The 20,247-nt window shown below is 34.8% G+C and overlaps 2 pseudogenes; one reads left to right on the top strand and one right to left on the bottom strand.

The window, feature by feature from the left end:
* Positions 1–689: 689 nt before the first annotated feature.
* LOC120151087 lies at positions 690–2,108 on the top strand (annotated as a pseudogene).
* A 3,208-nt stretch (positions 2,109–5,316) lies between these two features.
* LOC120150810 lies at positions 5,317–5,972 on the bottom strand (annotated as a pseudogene).
* Between the last annotated feature and the right edge of the window lie 14,275 nt (positions 5,973–20,247).

The following is a 20,247-nucleotide window of genomic DNA, read 5'->3' on the forward strand; positions in this document are numbered from 1 at the left end:
ACATAACCCTAAACCCAACATAATCACTTTTTGTTCACTTATAGTTGGTTAATTTTTTTGAAATGATTATGTTTTGAAGATTTAGGGTTGATGCTTTAATTTCAATTTGTTATGGCAGATTTTAAGAATGGATTGTGAATTTGGGGTTGGACATGTAATTGAAGAATTTTGGAATTTGAGGTTCAAAATGTAATTGAAGCATTTTGGATTTTGGGTTTAAATGTAATTGATGACTTTCTTGTAAGTTTTAAAAGTTGGGAGACCTAAATACAAGCACCTAAAAGGTTCAGTGACCATTTATATAATTTAACCTAATGGCAGTTATGTCGGGGCCATATTGCAAATAAACTAAATGTTTGGTTACTGTATTGCAAGTTTTAAAAGTTAGGAGACCTAAATGCAAGCATCTAAAAAGTTAAATGACCATTTATATACTTTACCCAATATTTTAAGCTAAAATAATTCATGGGGAATTGACCTCATCACCAAGTCATCAATTGTCATGCAATTTTGGGGATTTCACCAACCCCCGACCGGGGATGGTAGGCGGTTCGCCACCAATACTCTCGGTTCAACCGGGATTTTCAACTTCCATATAAAACCTTTGCCATTTCATATTTTCAACTCGGGTCAGCATTTCAAAGACGATCAAATCTCTCGATTTTCCAGGAAGAAACAGCTACCCTTTTTACAAAGTTCATCAGCAATGGCAACCAACAACCAAGATCAACAATCTCAAGCGGGTAGGCACCAGGAAGTCGGCCACAAGAGCCTTGCAAAGCGATGATCTTTACCAGGTATGACTGAATGAACAAACAATCTTCAAACTCCAACAATCTCGGTTTTCATTGCATGTATTGATTTTGAAAAGGTTTTTTTTTTTCTCTTTGCAGTATATACTGGAGACCAGTGTATATCCGAGGGAGCATGAACCCATGAAAGAGCTCAGAGAGTTGACTGCCAAGCATCCATGGTTGGTTTTTCTATGAAAATTGAAACCCAGTTTTCTTCTTTCATTTTCTTAAAATGATTTGTTGATTTTGATTTGATCTGACTTGGTTTTGGATTAACAAAAATATAGGAACCTTATGACTACATCAGCCGATGAAGGCCAATTCTTGAATATGCTTCTTAAGTTAATCAATGCCAAGAACACCATGGAAATCGGTGTTTACACCGGCTATTCTCTGTTGGCCACCGCCCTTGCTCTACCCGATGATGGAAAGGTAAAGACAAAATGAATCAAATCGATATATACATATGTATGTATGTATGCAGATTGCAGAGATAGACGGAAGATCTTATGTAGAGGAATAAACTTAAAAAGATATATTAGAAATCTAGAATGTAAGATTAGATCATTGATAAAAAAAAATACATAAATTAAATTTTGAAATTTTAAAAGTACGACTGACATCCTTATTCATCCCTGTATATCTTGGAAACTGAATTGCAGATCTTGGCCATGGACATCAACAGAGAAAACTACGAGCTGGGTTTGCCTGTGATCCTAAAGGCTGGTGTTGCACACAAAATCGATTTCAGAGAAGGCCCTGCAATGCCGGTTCTTGATAAATTGATCGAAGATGTAAATTCCTTTCCCCGCACTTGTTCGTTTTTCCTCAATCCTGAATTAGAGTACTCGAGTCGAGATTGTATTGCAGGAAGAGAATCATGGATCTTATGATTTCATCTTTGTGGATGCTGATAAAGACAACTACATTAACTACCATGAGAGGCTGATAAAGCTGGTGAAAGTCGGTGGTTTGATTGGCTACGACAACACGCTGTGGAACGGATCGGTGGTGGCGCCGCCGGACGCTCCGCTTAGGAAATACGTTAGGTATTATAGAGACTTTGTTTTGGAACTCAACAAGGCTCTTGCTGTTGATCCCAGGATTGAGATCTGTATGCTCCCCGTTGGTGATGGGATCACCCTTTGCCGCCGCATCAAATGAACCACGGCCGCCGCGATCAACACCACTCAAGGTTAAGCTTATAAGTACTTCCAATTTTTTTTTTTTTTAATTTCAAAACATTGTGTAAATTTGATCTGGCATTCATAAAAGAATGCCTATCTACCATTATCAAACCATGATTAATTTCTCAAAAATATGAAATTGAATTTATTTTCAAGCAATGTAACATTTGTAATCATTCAGTCTTTATCTTACTTTTATTTAGTATTATGTGGACAACAATCAACAATTTCAGTAATTTCGGTAGTTAAAGAGAATATTATTTTCCCTTTAAGTTTTGGATTCGAACAATTATATCTCTAAAGTAAGTATATGGTTAAGAAAATATTGTTAATGATTAAGAAAAATTATAAATAGATATTATTACTATTAATAAAATAATTTTTTTATAAAGCCATTTTTCCGCTTAATTGAAAATAAATTAATTTAATTGAAGATTAAATGTCTAAATTAATGATCCGTCTTGAACTTTAGGTAATATAGGGGTTTTATGATTCTTTTTAGAAAATTAATGGTTTTAGTTTTAAAAAATAATTAAAAAATTTACGTGTCAAACATTAGATAATGATTTTTTTCAATGACCATTGACGATTAAACACCTTAAATAATAACTTTGAAACATTAAAAATTTAAATAAATAAAAGATATAATTCGAACACCTATGTCTTCTTTTTACGATAATCAATATTTAATTAATAGTTTAATTTAAATGAATATTACAAAAACCTACTGAGAGACTAACTTCCAATAAGATTTATACACCTGATCTTAGTGATCTAGCACTTAATACTTGGGTCAAAGGCTTGGACATGGTGTCAGGATTAGGTTTTTTGTTTGTTTACAAAGATAGCACTGCACTAGCAGTGGTTATACACCTCTCACGTCAGACTGATCAGAGTGATTATATTTGGGCATCAGGAGGCGGCTGTTGAAGCACCGTGAGCCAAGCTAGTGTGGCGTCCAAGATTAGAGTTTATCGGCTAGTCTGTAGCTTCTAGAGGTATATACCTGAACATTACAGTCCAAGATTAGGTTTAGGTTTGAAGTAATTTTCCTTTCAAACCTGATGGGTAAGTCTGAATAAAATTAATGATCACACCTATAACACATAAGTAGTTTATCAGAAGCTTTTTATATTTTTAACATTAAAAATTATTTCCATAAGTAGCATGTTTAGGTGTACCCTGTCTACCTGATTGGTATATATATAGATTTCACAGAAATTTTAATTCCATAGGTAGCGTGAAACTTGGAAATAGTTATACTCATTTCTATCCAAAAATAATACCAATATATTAATAAAAAAATGCATTGGTGAAATGATAGAGCAAACATGGAACTCATATGATTGATCTCATAAGGAAAATAATAAAATCACATATAAAATAGAATATTTTTTAAAGTAAGGAAAAAAAAACTAAAATTGAAAAAATCCCAGAATGAATGAAACCTAATTATCACCAAATCAACATATTCTTGAAAAAAAATACAAACCCAATCACGAATAACACAGTGCAGGCCCTCCACTGCACCTTGTAAGATATATCCAAAAATCTTCCATTCTTGTTTCTGATGGAGTGTTTATGAGCCTAGAATTAATTCAAGTTTGAATTTCAACATCTTAACTCGTATTCCAAGATCCAAACCATGGCCCTTTCAAAAGCTGCTCACTCTGCTCAAAATTTCCTCTAGGAATCATTCAATTACCAATACTTATGATTTCTTTGTAGGGAAGTGATATAAATATAGGTTCAACATTGTCATGGAATTCAAAGAGTTGTGCACTGTCGGCAATGGTACTCGAATGGTTATAGATGATTATCGGAGTTGGTTATAGATGATGAGGCATAGATAGACTGAAACTACCTTAAAATGGCATGCATTTGTATCATGTGGTTTGATAGAAATGCAAGTAAGTTTGGATAACCTTGATGATGGGTTGTACGCTTGTATAGAATACATCAAAGCTCATATATTTTATGAGTAACTATGTTACTCGTACTCAATATTGTGTCGGATACAGTATCCGACACGGAATGCATCTAACACGAGTATTGTTAAACATTTCTAAGGTTTCTCATATATCTGAATCGAGTGTTGGATACGGATCCCTACGGTGATTGATTCATCTGAAAGCAGCCTTTCTATAGCTTCCAACTATGTCATTTACCACTATCCCCATTCAAAACCCTGAATTTCATCATATTCTATTATATCAAATACTTATCTAAATCATCATATAATAGCCAATGGAAACATGAAAATCAGCACAAAGAAATCAAATAAAGAACCACAAAAATCACAGCAGAAGACTATGGATTCATGCAGAGTCTGAAATATGATTAAAGCAACACAAACATTCAAAATCCTGACAAATTCATAGCTAAATTTTTGTTCGAAATGAGCATGTTTCATATGAAATCTTGAAACAAACAAGGAAACAACACAAAAACCCAGTTTTCTGAAACAAACCGTATGGTTTCTTCAACGGTAACTCTTCTGGAACCTCGCCCTGGCACCTCTTCCACCGAACTTCTTGGGCTCGCACCTCCTCGGATCAGCCACCAGCAAGGTCCTGTCGTACTAACCAAATATCCTTAATCTCCTTCTGGCTTTGCTCGTCAACGTCTGGTAAAACAACAAGAGCTTTAGCAATGCTTTGACGGATGGCATAGATCTGAGAAGTGTGACCTCCGCCTTTTACTCGGATCCTCATGTCGACGCCAGAGAAACGGTGGCGGCCGAGGAGGAGATCGATAGGTTCAACATTGTCATGGAATTCAAAGAGTTGTGCACTGTCGGGGCAATGGTACTCAATATATGTTATAGATGATTATCGGAGTTGGTTATAGATGATGAAGGCATAGATAGACTGAAAACTACCTTAAAATGGCATGCATTTTGTATCATGTGGTTTGATAGAAATGCAAGTAAGTTTGGATAACCTTGATGATGGGTTGTACGCTTGTATAGAATACATCAAAAGCTCATATATTTATGAGTAACTGTTACTCGTACTCAATATTTGTGTCGGATACAGTATCCGACACGGAATGCATCTAACACGAGTATTGTTAAAACATTTCTAAGGTTTTCATATATCTGAATCGAGTGTTGGATACGGATCCCTACGGTGCTCGATTCATCAGAAAGCAGCCTTTCTATAGCTTCCAACTATGGTGTCATTACCACTATCCCCATTCAAACCTGAATTTCATCATATTCTATTATATCAAATGATACTTATCTAAATCATCATATAATAGCCAATGGAAACATGAAAATCAGCACAAAGAAATCAAAAAAGAACCACAAAAAAATCACAGCAGAAGATCTATGGATTCATGCAGAGTCTGAAATATGATTAAGCAACACAAACATTCAAAATCCTGACAAAATTCATAGCTAATTTTTGTTCGAAATGAGCATGTTTATGAAATCTTGAAACAAACAAGGAAACAACAACAAAACCCAGTTTTCTGAAACAAACCGTATGGTTTCTTCAACGGTAACTCTTCTGGAACCTCGCCCTGGCACCTTCCACCGAACTTCTTGGGCTCGCACCTCCTCGGATCAGCCACCAGCAAGGTCCTGTCGTACCTAACCAAATATCCTTAATCTCCTTCTTGCTTTGCTCGTCAACGTACTTCTGGTAAAAAGCAACAAGAGCTTTAGCAATGCTTTGACGGATGGCATAGATCTGAGAAGTGTGACCTCCGCCTTTGACTCGGATCCTCATGTCGACGCCAGAGAAACGGTGGCGGCCGAGGAGGAGGATCGGCTCGACGGCCTTGAAACGGAGGATCTCCGGTTCAACAAGCTCGATTGGACAGCCGTTGAGCTTGATTAGTCCACGGCCTCTCTTGCAGTAGGTAAGGGCGACCGCAGTTTCTTCCGGCCGAAGCATTGCACGGACTCGACCGGAGCTCTTTCCGCCATTTTTCTCCCTAGGCTTTTGTCAGAACGAGGCGTTCACTCTTTGCTCAAAGTGAAAACCATTAAAAATGGCGGCGTTTCAATATTAATAGTAGGGTTTGGGTAGTTTTTTTTTAAAAGGGATAAAACGATGCGTTGTGGATATCAGATTAAGAGACATTTGAAACCTTATGAAATACAACCAAAAAAGTTATTATTTCATAGGCTGTTGAATTTGAAATTATAAATATCAAAGATGCAAATATTTAATGTTGAATGATTGAAGTTGTATTTATTTTAAATTAATAATAAAACATATGAATTATCATTAAATCTTTTAATTAATTTCTCAAGCTTAAGATATAAGTATGAACTAAATGATTTTTATAATAAAAAAATTATTGTTATTATTGCTAATTAGATTTGGCACTAAAGATGCTGAGTGTATGAGCGTTTGAGACGTAATGTAATTGCTTACGTTTACTCATAAAATCCAAGGACGAGAGTGGTCATACGGATGCTCTTCAACTTTGACTACTTTACTAAATCATCGTTACTTGCCACTACCCACCGAATTACTTATAATATACAAATTGGCTCCGAATCAGCTCGGTCCTGTCGTGCCTTTAAGCTTCACCAGTCTCGACCATGAGTAGCCAATATCATCAGCTTCATATGTTTTTCTTCGCTTTCATGGCTCACGGCCACGCCATCCCTTCGTCGATTTAGCCATCCTCTTTGCCACCAAAGGCGTAAAATCAACCATCATCACAACACTATTGAACGCACCTCACATTTCTAAAGTAACCCGAAAGGCCCAAAACTTGGGGTATGGAGTCAATGTCCTCCTCATCGAATTCCCCGTTGTCGAGGACAGTTTGTGTCTGAAGGATGCGAAAATGTTGACAAACTTTCGTTGCCGGACATACTGGTCAAGTTCTTCCTAGCCATCGGAATGCTCAAACGACCCCTTGAGAACTCATCCAACAGCACCGTCCCCATTGTCTTGTCTCGGACATGTTCTTTCCTTGGACCACTGATGTCTCTACTCTTTCGGGATTCCGAGAATCGTCTTCCATGAAACATGTGCTTCTCCATCTCTGTCATGGAACACTTTCGATTATACGAGCCTCATAAGATTGTCAAGCTGACGAGGTCTCACCTGGCGGAATACGTTCAACAAGAAACATGATTCACAAGTTGTTTAACGAAGGTATAGACTCTGGTTCAAAATCATTTGGGTTATCATAAATAGCTTTTACGAACTCGAATCGAATTACACCGATCATACACGAGTTTCTTCAGAAAAGCATGGCATGTTGGCCTTGGCCCTATATGGTTATCTACTAAAGCGATTCCCAATAAGACCAATAGAGGGTAAGCAATCATCATCGGTGAAAATGAGTGCTTGAACTGGCTGAAATCGAAGGAGCCGAATTCGGTCATTTACATATGTTTCGGTTGCATGGCAGACTTGATTCATGTCAGCTTATTGACATCACGGAAGGGCTCAAGGCTTCGGGATAACCGTTAATTTGGGAGGTGAGAAAAACGAGAAGGAAAATTCGATGCCCGAAGGATTTGAGAAGAGAACGGAAGGAAATGGATTAATCATAAGAGGGTGGGCACCCCCAAGTGTTATTTCTTGAGAATGAAGCAATTGGTGGATTTGTGACACATTGTCGGTGGAACTCCGTTCTTGAAGCGGTATCCGCCGGCGTGCCGGTTATCACGTGGCGCCAGTGGCTGCCGACAATTATACAACGAAATATTATTGACCGAAATACTGAAGATTGGTGTCGGAGTTGATGCTCGGAAATAGAAAAGAATTGTTGAAGGTTTCATTAAGTGTGAAGCGATTGAGAAGACCGTGAGAGAGGTTATCGTGGGCGGGGTGCTGTGAAAATGAGAAACCGGGCTAAGATTCGTCTAGATGCCGAAGAAGGCTGTCAAAAAATGGGGATCCATCGGATTCTCATTTGAATGCTTTGACCGGGTAACTAGAATCCCTGTCGCCATGAAAACATGCTTACCTTGGGGTAAAATCTTGTAACCCCTCAGACCGATGCGGGTAACCCGATTGATATGGATTGTTACATTAGGGTCACTGGAGCGACACTGTAAATAGCGGAAAATTTAAAACTTTTATCAAAAAATGTAAATTCATAAAATCATTATCGGTATGTATAATTAAAACATATTTTCAGACTCAATATTAAAACAAAATACAATTGCATGCCCCCTAAATCACAAGTACCATACTCTGCAACCAACGCCGGAAGTGTTCCCTTACTGAAATCGATAAATGCACTGGTACCATTCTTTTAACCTGTAATGATGAGTAATAAAGTGAGCTTCAGAAAAATCAGTAATACAGAACTACCAGATGATGCTATAGGACATGCAGATAAATGGAAAGCCATAATTTCCTTTGAATCGGACGTATACAAATTTTCGGATAATCTGATGTTTCACTGGTAGTTCATCGAATAGAAGCCATGAATATCTTAGTTCATAGGAAGCATTCATAGTATGACATTTTCAGGAGATCGAATAGGATGCCTAGTGTGTTCCAACTGTACGATAAAATCATAATAGGTACACTTAAATGATAGTTCAGTAAATCCCGATCATACTGTAACAGATCTTTTTAAACTCATAGTTTAAAACCATCGTATAAAGAGTTAACCTAAGGGAACATCTTAGGGCTTGAGAGCATGCCCAAGAAAGTTTGGGGCCTACCTAAGAACACATCTTAGGGCTGCAGGGCCTACCCGAGAATGATCTCAGGGCTGCAGACCTACCTAAGAGTCAAATTAGTCCATAAAAATTTTTCCAGCTTGATTAGAGCTGTACTTACAAATCGTATCTCCAAGATACAATTTATACATTGATAGAATTCCATAAGCCATCACCAATAAGTTGGTGCATCCATAAAACATTAACCATAAATTAGTGTACCTCATGTTAAAACAATAAAACAATTTATTAAAATATAAGGAACACACTAGCAATCCCAATATTTATCATAGGCATTATGCAATCATCAGTATGCATAACATAAAACTATGCAATTGATCAGATTCCAGGAACGAGGTCCTATTGAAGATAATCAGTTACTAATCGATCTAAACAGACATTTAAGTTAATACTTTAGAATCCCCCTATATTTTCATGTGCATCCGGAATAACCAGAGTGATTTGAGTCGAAAAAGAAGAAATGAATATTTAGGTAATTACCATCCATGACAATCGATCGGATTATCAAACAAACTTGAGCTGAACAACTCTCAGAATTGATGCCTGTCGACTGGTCAATTCATTACCCTTCCGGGTATTCACTCTATAATACCAACAATCTGTCCATAAATCATCTTCAGAATCGTAAATATACCTTAAGGAATCGAACAGGCATTCTTATAATCTTTATTTTCTTTCTACAATACAACAATATCAAGAATTGATGACGTATTCGATTTTTAGTTCATAACCATAGAGTCCGTACATCATACAAGTTTATTATATTTCCAACTCATCCAATTACTTACTAAATTCTTCGTCATTAAGGTTCCTTGGTTCATATAGCAATTAATGCTATCCAGGTTACTTCAGAGTTTTTCCAGATTAATTCAGACACTTCTGAGTTTCGAATACATGTTGTATCGTTCAATTCACTTTGGTCATATACTAAAAATCATTTTGTTATTCGTGATTGATTTAACTCATGAATACCCACTTCTTAATATCGAATGCACTCTAACGTTGAGCAGAGCTGAGTACTTCCATAATTATCATCAATCCAACTTGAGGAGACGAACTAGCATTCAAGTGGTACCTATGGCATTCAAGTACTGATATAGCATAGCATTGTTTTGACCGGCTTAAATTGCGTTTCATAACATTAAAGAGCAGTACACATCATGTTTATTTGAATTCTTAATTATCCAAGACATTACTTAGTATAAACCATAAGGGCATTTTGGTCATTTTGGTTCTTAATGTTTTTCAATTCATTTCAAGCTTGAGTATATATATTCATTCCAGAACTTGGTGATATTCTTGAGTCATTTCCATTACAAGGGTATTTTGGTCATTTATAGATCCCATATTTTAATCAGTTCTTTCCGACTGATCTTATTATTTAATTAAGACTTATCATCTATTCCATTATATACGAACAATTCTGACAGAAGAGCACTCTTGATAATTATTCTTCAGGTATTACTCAACTCGAAGATTTCGAGTTAAATACCTTCTCAGATGTTACTAACGAATTATCAGGAATTTTCCATACAAAGGTATGATCTAAACATCAAATCAGTAATTTATGGTTTAATTACAATCTTAGGTTACTTTCCCATACAGAGTCAACTCGGGCTATTTTTACCTTTCAAGGGTATTTTTGTAATTTCTTAACCAAATAATTTCGGTATTAACTCTTAACGAAATAATTTAATTTAGAGATCCTATGGTCAATTACTTTCCCGAACATTCTCTTATCTTGAAATGATTCCTTACAGACTTCTAGTATCTTGCACAAACCCTCTTGGGGTTAAAAACGGTTATCCAAATTTCCAAGCAAATCTAGCATTTCTTATGCAAATCTGTAAATTTATCATATCAATATGCCTTTTCAGAGTTATTAATCAACTCCAGGGACAATTCTTGTCATTTTACAACATATGGTATTTTTGTAATTTTACCTAATCGAAATATTCTCATAATTTATCTTAAAAGTACCTTTAATGAGATAAATTATAATATACATATCCATGACTAATTCCTTTATCACTTAATTCCAGAACTTGTAATTTATTCCAATTGTCCTCCAATTTCTTACAAGAGTCATCTGAGCTATATTCAGTACTTATTCTACCGCATTCGTATCGAGTGTAGAACTTCATTAATTAACTCCACAAAAGTGACCAACATTATCTATTCATGCATTCACGAATCACATGTTCCATAAAGCATAAAGAGGTAGTAAATTACTCAATTTTCGTGCCATACTGATCGACCATAAAAATTCCATTTAAATGCCCCAATCTTGAAATCATCTTTCAATAATCCTCAGATGCAAATCAACAAAAATTACATAAAAACAGAGCTTAATTCTGAAAAATGGATCGAATCGGTGATTAATCAGTGAAAACCACTTACGGGTTCGAATTTGGCGAAACGAACTTCGAAATCGAGTTCAAGATGTCGACAAAACCCAAATAATAACTCTTGAATTTAAGTTCACCAACTCAATTTCTAGCTTCAAATCTTTTTCTCAAGAGCCCGAACCTTCAAATATACGATCCAAATCCAAATAAATTCCTAGCAATAAATATAACTTATTAAAATCATTTATAATAGGGACATAACTACAAAATTAAAAACTCAAAGGGCCAATTTAATACTTAGTTACCAAGACAAGTAGCCAAAAAATAATCTTATCAAACTATAGACAACATTCATAACTATATAGAAAATAGAAGAAAAGGTTGAATTCTCAAACTTGGACTACTCATGTTATGATTTACCCTTCATCCTTTATTAACTTTTCCTAAAACCCAGTGCTCTCATCTTTCTTTTCCATTATTTTCAATTCTTCTTTAAGCTTCAATTTGTACTTTGCTAATGAAGCAGAAAACTTCACTGGCCGTACTTGAACACCAACGACCACCACATCGATTGCCATTGTCGATCGTCGCCCGAGAACCAAATATATGGATCGAGCTTCCTCGAGCTCCTCCTCAAGAATCCGACCTCCGATCATCCAAAAACATCATGAGTGTCATAGATCTAACAAAAATTTATTTCTTTGAACAAGATGGAGTCGTTCACCACCGATAGTCGCTGATAAGGATTCTTTCGAGTTGTGCTGCTATTACTGACGAGGGAAACATTTTCACCGTCGGGACTCTTAAATGAAGTCTGAATCATTGGACCCAAATGTTTTCTGTGACCGAGTTTCTTTGCCATTTTTTTCTTTGTTTGGGGTTTATAAAGATAAGTTTGAGGTTTATTTTGTTTCCATCTATTGCACGAGTAATACCTCATAAAATACCTAAATAATTCAAAATATCTCAATTGTGTGGTTCATGAAAATCTAAATAAAATAATATAGAGAAAAAAACAATTCACATCCACCAATTTAACACCCCTCAAATATTAAAACAAAATACAATTACATGCCCCCTAAATCACAAGTATCATACTCTGCAACCAACGCCGGAAGTGTTCCCTTACTAAAATCGATAAATGCACTAGTACCAATATTTTAACCTGCAATGGTGAGTAATAGAGTGAGCTTCGGAAAGCTCAGTAATACAGAACAACCAGATGATGCTATAGGACATGCAGATAAATGAAAAACCATAATTTCCTTATTGAATCAGATGCATACAAATTTTTGGGATAATTTGAGGTTCCACTGGTAGTTCATCGAATAAAAGCCATGAATATCTTAGTTCATAGGAAGCATTCATAGTATGACATTTTCAGGAGATCGAATAGGATGTCTAGTGTGTTCCAACTATACGATAAAATCATAATAGGTACACTTATCAAATGATAGTTCAGTAAATCCCATAAATTATACTGTAACAGAGCTTTTTAAACTCATAGTTTAAAACCATCGTATAAAGAGTTAACCTAAAGACATCTTAGGGCCTGAGAGCCTACCCAAGAAGTTTAGGGCCTACATAAGAACACATCTTAGGGCCGCAGGGCCTACCCGAGAATGATCTCAGGGCCGTAGAGCCTACCTAAGAGTCAAATTAGGTCTATAAAAATTTTCCAGCTTGATCAGAGTTGTACTTTACAAATCTGTATCTCCAAGATACAATTTATACATTGATAGAATTCCATAAGCCATCACCAATAAGTTGATGCATCCATAAAACATTAACCATAAATTTCAGTGTACCTCATGTTAAAACAATAAAACGATTTATTAAAATATAAGGAACACACTAGAGTAATCCCAATATTTATCAGAGGCATTATGCAGTCATCAGTATGCATAACATAAAACTTATGCAATTTGATCAGATTCCAGGAACGAGGTCCTATTGAAGATAATCAGTTACTAATCGATCTAAACAGACATTTAAAGTTAATACTTTAGAATCCCCCTATGTTTTCATGTGCATCCGGAATAACCATAGTGATTTGAGTTGAAAAAGAAGAAATGAATATTTAGGGTAAGTACCATCCATGATAATCGATCGGATTATCGAACAACTTGAGCTGAACAACTCTCAGAACTGATGCCTGTCGACTGGTCAATTCATTGCCCTTCCGGGTATTCACTCTATAATACCAACAATTCTTGTCCATAAATCATCTTCAGAATCATCGCTAAATATACCTTAAGGAATCGAACAAACATCCTTATAATCTTTATTTTCTTTCTACAATACAACAATATCAAGAATTGATGACGTATTCGATTCTTAGTTCATAACCATAGAGACCGTACATCATACAAGTTTATTATATTTCCAGACTCATCCAATTACTTATTAAATTCTTCGTCATTAAGGTTCCTTGGTTCATATAGCAATTAATGCTATCCAGGTTACTTCAGAGTTTTCCAGATTAATTCAGACACTTATGAGTTTTGAATACATGTTGTATCGTTCAATTCACTTTGGTCATATACTAAAAAATCATTTTGTTATTCGTGATTGATTTAACTCACGAATATCCACTTCTTAATATCGAATACGCTCTAGCGTTGAGCAGAGCTGAGTACTTCCATAATTATCATCAATCCAAACTTGAGGAGGCGAACTAGCATTCAAGTGGTACCTATGGCATTCAAGTACTGATATAGCACTAGTATTGTTTGACCGGCTTAAATTGTGTTTCATAACATTAGAGAGCAGTACAACATCCATGTTTATTTGAATTTCTTAATTAATCCAAGACATTTACTTAGTATAGACCATAAGGGCATTTTGGTCATTTTGGTTCTTAATGTTTTTCCATTCATTTCAAAGTTTGAGTATATATATTCATTCAAGAACTTTGTGATATTCTTGAGTCATTTCCATTACAATGGTATTTTGGTCATTTTATAGATCCCACGTATTTTAATCAGTTCCTTTCGACTGATCTTATTATTTAATTAAGACTTATCATCTATTCCATTCTATACGAACAATTCTGACAGAAGAGCACCCTCGATAATTTATTCTTCAGGTATTTACTCATAACTCGAAGATTTCGAGTTAAATCCTTCTTAGATGTTACTAACGAATTATCAGGAATTTTCCATACAAAGGTAGGATCTAAACAATCAAATCAGTAATTTATCGGTTTAAGTACAAATTCTCAGGTTACTTTCCCATACAAAGTCAACTCGGACTATTTTTACCTTTCAAGGGTATTTTTGTAATTTTTTAACCAAATAATTTCGGTATTAACTCTTAACGAAAATAATTATAATTTAGAGATCCTATGGTTTATTGCTTTCCCGAACATTCTCTTATCTTGAAATGATTCCTTAACAGACTTCTAGTATCTTGCACAAACCCTCTTGGGGTTAAAAACTGGTTATCCAAATTTTCCAAGCAAATCTAGCATTTCTTATGCAAATCTGTAAATTTATCATATCAATATGCCTTTTCAGAGTTATTAATCAACTTCCAGGGACAATTCTTGTCATTTTACAACATATAGGTATTTTTTTAATTTTACCTAATCGAAATATTCTCATAATTTATCTACTAAGAACCTTTAATGAGATAAATTATAATCTACATATCCATGACTAATTCCTTTATCACTTAATTCCAGAACTTGTAATTTAATTCCAATTGTCCTCCAATTTCTTACAATAGTCATCTGAGCCATATTCAGTTACTTAATTTCTACCGCATTCGTATCGAGTGTAGAACTTCATTAATTAACTCCACAAAAGTGACCAACATTATCTTATTCATGCATTCACGAATATCAACATGTTCCATAAAGCATAAAGAGGTAGTAAAGTATTACCTCAATTTTCGTGCCATACTGATCGACCATAAAAATTCCATTTAAATGCCCCAATCTTGAAATCATCTTTCAATAATTCCTCAGATGCATATCAACAAAAATTACATAAAAACAGAGCTTAATTCTGAAAAATGGATCGAATCGGGTGATTAATCAGTGAAAACCAACTTACCGGGTTCGAATTTGGCGAAACAAACTTCGAAATCGAGTTCAAGATGTCGACGAAACCCAAATAACTCTTGAATTTAAGTTCACCTCAATTTCTAGCTTCAAATCTTTTTCTCAAGAGCCTGAACCTTCAAATATACGATCCCAAATCCAAAATAAATTTCCTAGCAATAATATAACTTATTAAAATCATTTCTATAATAGAGGGACATAACTAACAAAATTAAAAACTCAAAGGGCCAATTTAATACTTAGTTACCAAGACAAGTGGCCAAAATAATCTTATTCAAACTATTAGACAACATTCATAACTATATAGAAAATAGAAGAAAAGGTTGAATTCTCACCAACCTTGGACTACTCATGTTATGATTTACCCTTCATCCTTTATTAACTTTTCCTAAAAACCACGTGCTCTCATCTTTTCTTTTCCATTTATTTCAATTCTTCTTTAAGCTTCAATTTGTACTTTGCTAATGAAGCAGAAAACTTCACTGGCCGGTACTTGAACACCAACGACCACCATCGATTGCCATTGTCGATCGTCGCCCGAGAACCAAAATATATGGATCGAGCTTCCTCGGGCTCCTCATCAGAATCGACCTCCGATCATCCAAAAACATCATTGATTGTCATAGATCTAATAAAATTTATTTGATTTCTTTGAACAAGAATGGAGTCATTCACCACCGACAGTCGTCTGATAAGGATTCTTTCGAGTTGTGCTGCTATTACTGACGAGGGAAACATTTTCACCGTCGGGATCTTAAAAATGAAGTCTGAATCATTGGACCCAAATGTTTTCTTGTGACCGAGTTTTTTCGCCATTTTTTTCTTTGTTTGGGGTTTATAAAGATAAGTTTGAGGTTTATTTATTTCCATCTATTGCACGAGTAATACCTCATAAAATACCCTAAATAATTTCAAAATATCTCAATTGTGTGGTTCATGAAAATCTAAATAAAATAATAATATTAGAGAAAAAAATTCACATCCACCAAATTGAAACAACCCACGTAAATGATATATTAACTAAAACCAATGAAGGGCAAAATTACACTTAAAGTCCTCAATCTTTTCAAAATTCTTTGATAACCAAAATTTATTCAGACTATTTTTATAAAATTATACGAAATTTTAACCCCTAGATTGGGGTTACAATTCTCCCCTCCTTAAAAGAATTTTATCCTCGAAATTCATTCAAGTGCAATAATGTAGAAATGAGTCTTCCATCGGTTATTCCATATCTTCCCATAGCTTTTACAAAAGTACGGGTCCTCTATAATCATTAACCAGTTGAGTATACATTTTTATCAGAACTCTCGCATTCCAAAAAAGAATCAGAACAATTTATCCTTGTGGAAACGATCAGCCTTGGTTACGAGAATAGGCTCCTAGAGCAATAACATATCCCAATTCATTTCTGGAGTCGGGTCAGAATTTATCATGAGTAACTCACATGGTTCATGAGATACTTATAGACTTTCAGACATACATTCTAGTATTCTTTTTTACAATCGGTAGAGCCCTAATGGATAGAAACTTAGGTTTGCTCAATACATATAGGGATTCAACATCATAATTCCAGCTCAGAGGTACGATTGTAGTCTAGGGGCATGTATTGATGACATCTTTTGAAATTCGACCGGCTGGTTTACTTGTAAAATATGACTCAACCATAGTTTGATACCAGTAAATGTAACCCCCTCAGACCGATGCGGGTAACTCAATCCGATCTGGAGTGTCACATTAGGGACACCAGAGCGACCCACTGTAAAAATAGCGGAAAATTTAAAACTTTTATAAAAAAATGTAAACTCATAAAATCATAATCGGTATGCATAATTAAAACATATTTTCAGACTCAAATATTAAAACAAAATACAATACATGCCCCCTAAATCACAAGTATCATACTCTGCAACCAAGCCGAAAGTGTTCCCTTACTAAATCGATAAAGCACTAGTACCAATATTTTAACCTGCAATGGTGAGTATAGAGTGAGCTTCGGAAAGCTCAGTAATACAGAACTACCAGATGATGCTATAGGACATGCAGATAAATGAAAAACATAATTTCCTTATTGAATCAGATGCATACAAATTTTTGGGATAATTTGAGGTTCCACTGGTAGTTCATCGAATAAAAGCCATGAATATCTTAGTTCATAGGAAGCATTCATAGTATGACATTTTCAGGAGATCGAATAGGATGTCTAGTGTGTTCCAACTATACGATAAAATAATAGGTACACTTATCAAATGATAGTTCAGTAAATCCCATAAATTATACTGTAACAGAGCTTTTTAAACTCATAGTTTAAAACCATCGTATAAAGAGTTAACCTAAGGGAACATCTTATGGCCTGAGAGCCTACCCAAGAAAGTTCAGGGCCTACATAAGAACACATCTTAGGGCCGCAGGGCCTACCGAGAGATCTTAGGGCCGTAGAGCCTACCTAAGAGTCAAATTAGGTCTATAAAAATTTTCCAGCTTGATCAGAGTTGTACTTTACAAATCTGTATCTCCAAGATACAATTTATACATTGATAGAATTCCATAAGCCATCACCAATAAGTTGATGCATCCATAAAACATTAACCATAAATTTCAGTGTACCTATGTTAAAACAATAAAACGATTTTAAAATATAAGGAACACACTAGAGTAATCCCAATATTTATCAGAGGCATTGCAGTCATCAATATGCATAACATAAAACTTAGGCAATTTGATCAGATTCCAGGAACGAGGTCCTATGAAGATAATCAGTTACTAATCGATCTAAACAGACATTTAAAGTTAATACTTTAGAATCCCCCTATGTTTCATGTGCATCCGGAATAACCATAGTGATTGAGTCGAAAAAAGAAATGAATATTTAGGGTAAGTACCATCCTGATAATCGATCGGATTATCGAACAACTTGAGCTGAACAACTCTCAGAACTGATGCCTGTCGACTGGTCAATTCATTGCCCTTCGGGTATTCACTCTATAATACCAACATTCTTGTCCATAAATCATCTTCAGAATCATCGCTAAATATACCTTAAGGAATCGAACAAACATCCTTATAATCTTTATTTCTTTCTACAATACAATATCAAGAATTGATGACGTATTCGATTCTTAGTTCATAACATAGAGACCGTACATCATATAAGTTATTATATTCCAGACTCATCCAATTACTTAAATTCTTCGTCATAAGGTTCCTTAGTTCATATAGCAATTAATGCTATCCAGGTTACTTCAGAGTTTTTCCAGATTAATTCAGACACTTCTGAGTTTTGAATACATGTTGTATCGTTCAATTCACTTTGGTCATATACTAAAAAATCATTTTGTTATTCGTGATTGATTAACTCACGAATATCCACTTCTTAATAGTGAATACGCTCTAGCGTTGAGCAGAGCTGAGTACTCCATAATTATCATCAATCCAAACTTGAGGAGGCGAACTAGCATCAAGTGGTACCTATGGCATTCAAGTACTGATATAGCACTAGTATTGTTGACCGGCTTAAATTGTGTTCATAACATTAGAGAGCAGTACAACATCCATGTTTATTTGAATTTCTTAATTAATCCAAGATATTTACTTAGTATAGACCATAAGGGCATTTGGTCATTTTGGTTCTTAATGTTTTTCCATTCATTTCAAAGTTTGAGTATATATTCATTCAAGAACTTTGTGATATTCTTGAGTCATTTCTATTACAATGGTATTTGGTCATTTTATAGATCCCACGTATTTAATCAGTTCCTTTCGACTGATCTTATTATTTAATTAAGACTTATCATCTATTCCATCTATACGAACAATTCTGACAGAAGAGCACCTCGATAATTTATTCTTCAGGTATTTACTCATAACTCGAAGATTTCGAGTTAAATCCTTCTTAGATGTTACTAACGAATTATCAGGAATTTTCCATACAAAGGTAGGATCTAAACAATCAAATCAGTAATTTATCGGTTTAAGTACAAATTCAGGTTACTTCCATACAAAGTCAACTCGGACTATTTTACCTTTCAAGGGTATTTTTGTAATTTTTTAACCAAATAATTTCGGTATTAACTCTTAACGAAAATAATTATAATTTAGAGATCCTATGGTTTATTGCTTTCCCGAACATTCTCTTATCTTGAAATGATTCCTTAACAAACTTCTAGTATCTTGCATAACCCTCTTGGGGTTAAAAACCAGTTCCAATTTCCAAGCAAATCTAGCATTTCTTATGCAAATCTGTAATTTATCATATCAATATGCCTTTTCAGAGTTATTAATCAACTTCCAGGGACAATTCTTGTCATTTACAACATATAGGTATTTTTTAATTTACCTAATCGAAATATTCCTAATTTATCTACTAAGAACCTTAATGAGATAAATTATAATACATATCCATGACTAATTCCTTTACATAATTCCAGAACTTGTAATTTAATTCCAATTGTCTCCAATTCTTACAAGTCATCTGAGCCATATTCAGTTACTTAATTTCTACCGCATTTGTATCGAGTGTAGAACTTCATTAATTAACTCCACAAAAGTGACAAACATTATCTTATTCATGCATTCACCAACATCACATTCCATAAAGCATAAAGAGTATAAAGTATTACCTCAATTTCGTGCCATACTGTCGAACATAAATTCCATTTGAATCCCCAATCTTGAAATCATCTTCCAATAATTCCTCAGATGCAAACAAAATTACATAAAAAACGGAGCTTAATTCTGAAAATAGATCGAATCGGGTGATAATCAGTGAAAACCAACTTACCGGTTCGAATTTGGCGAAACGAACTTCGAAATCGGTTCAAGATGTCGAAAACCCAAATAACTCTTGAATTTAATTCACCAATCAATTCTAGCTCAATCTTTTTCTCAGAGCCCGAACTTCAAATATACGATCCCAAATCAAAATAATTTCCTAGCATAAATAGAACTTATTAAAATCATTTCTATAATAGAGGACAACTAACAAATTAAAACTCAAAGGCCAATTAATACTTAGTTACCAAGACAAGTGACCAAAATAATCTTATTCAAACTATTAGACAACATTCATAACTATAGAAATAGAAGAAAAGGTTGAATTCTCACCAACTTGGACTACTCATGTTAGATTTACCCTCATCCTTTATTAACTTTTCCTAAACCCACGTGCTCTCAACTTTTC

Source organism: Hibiscus syriacus, unplaced genomic scaffold (assembly GCF_006381635.1).
Source record: "Hibiscus syriacus cultivar Baekdansim isolate YM2019G1 unplaced genomic scaffold, ASM638163v2 tig00111027_pilon, whole genome shotgun sequence".
Lineage (NCBI taxonomy): Eukaryota > Viridiplantae > Streptophyta > Magnoliopsida > Malvales > Malvaceae > Hibiscus > Hibiscus syriacus.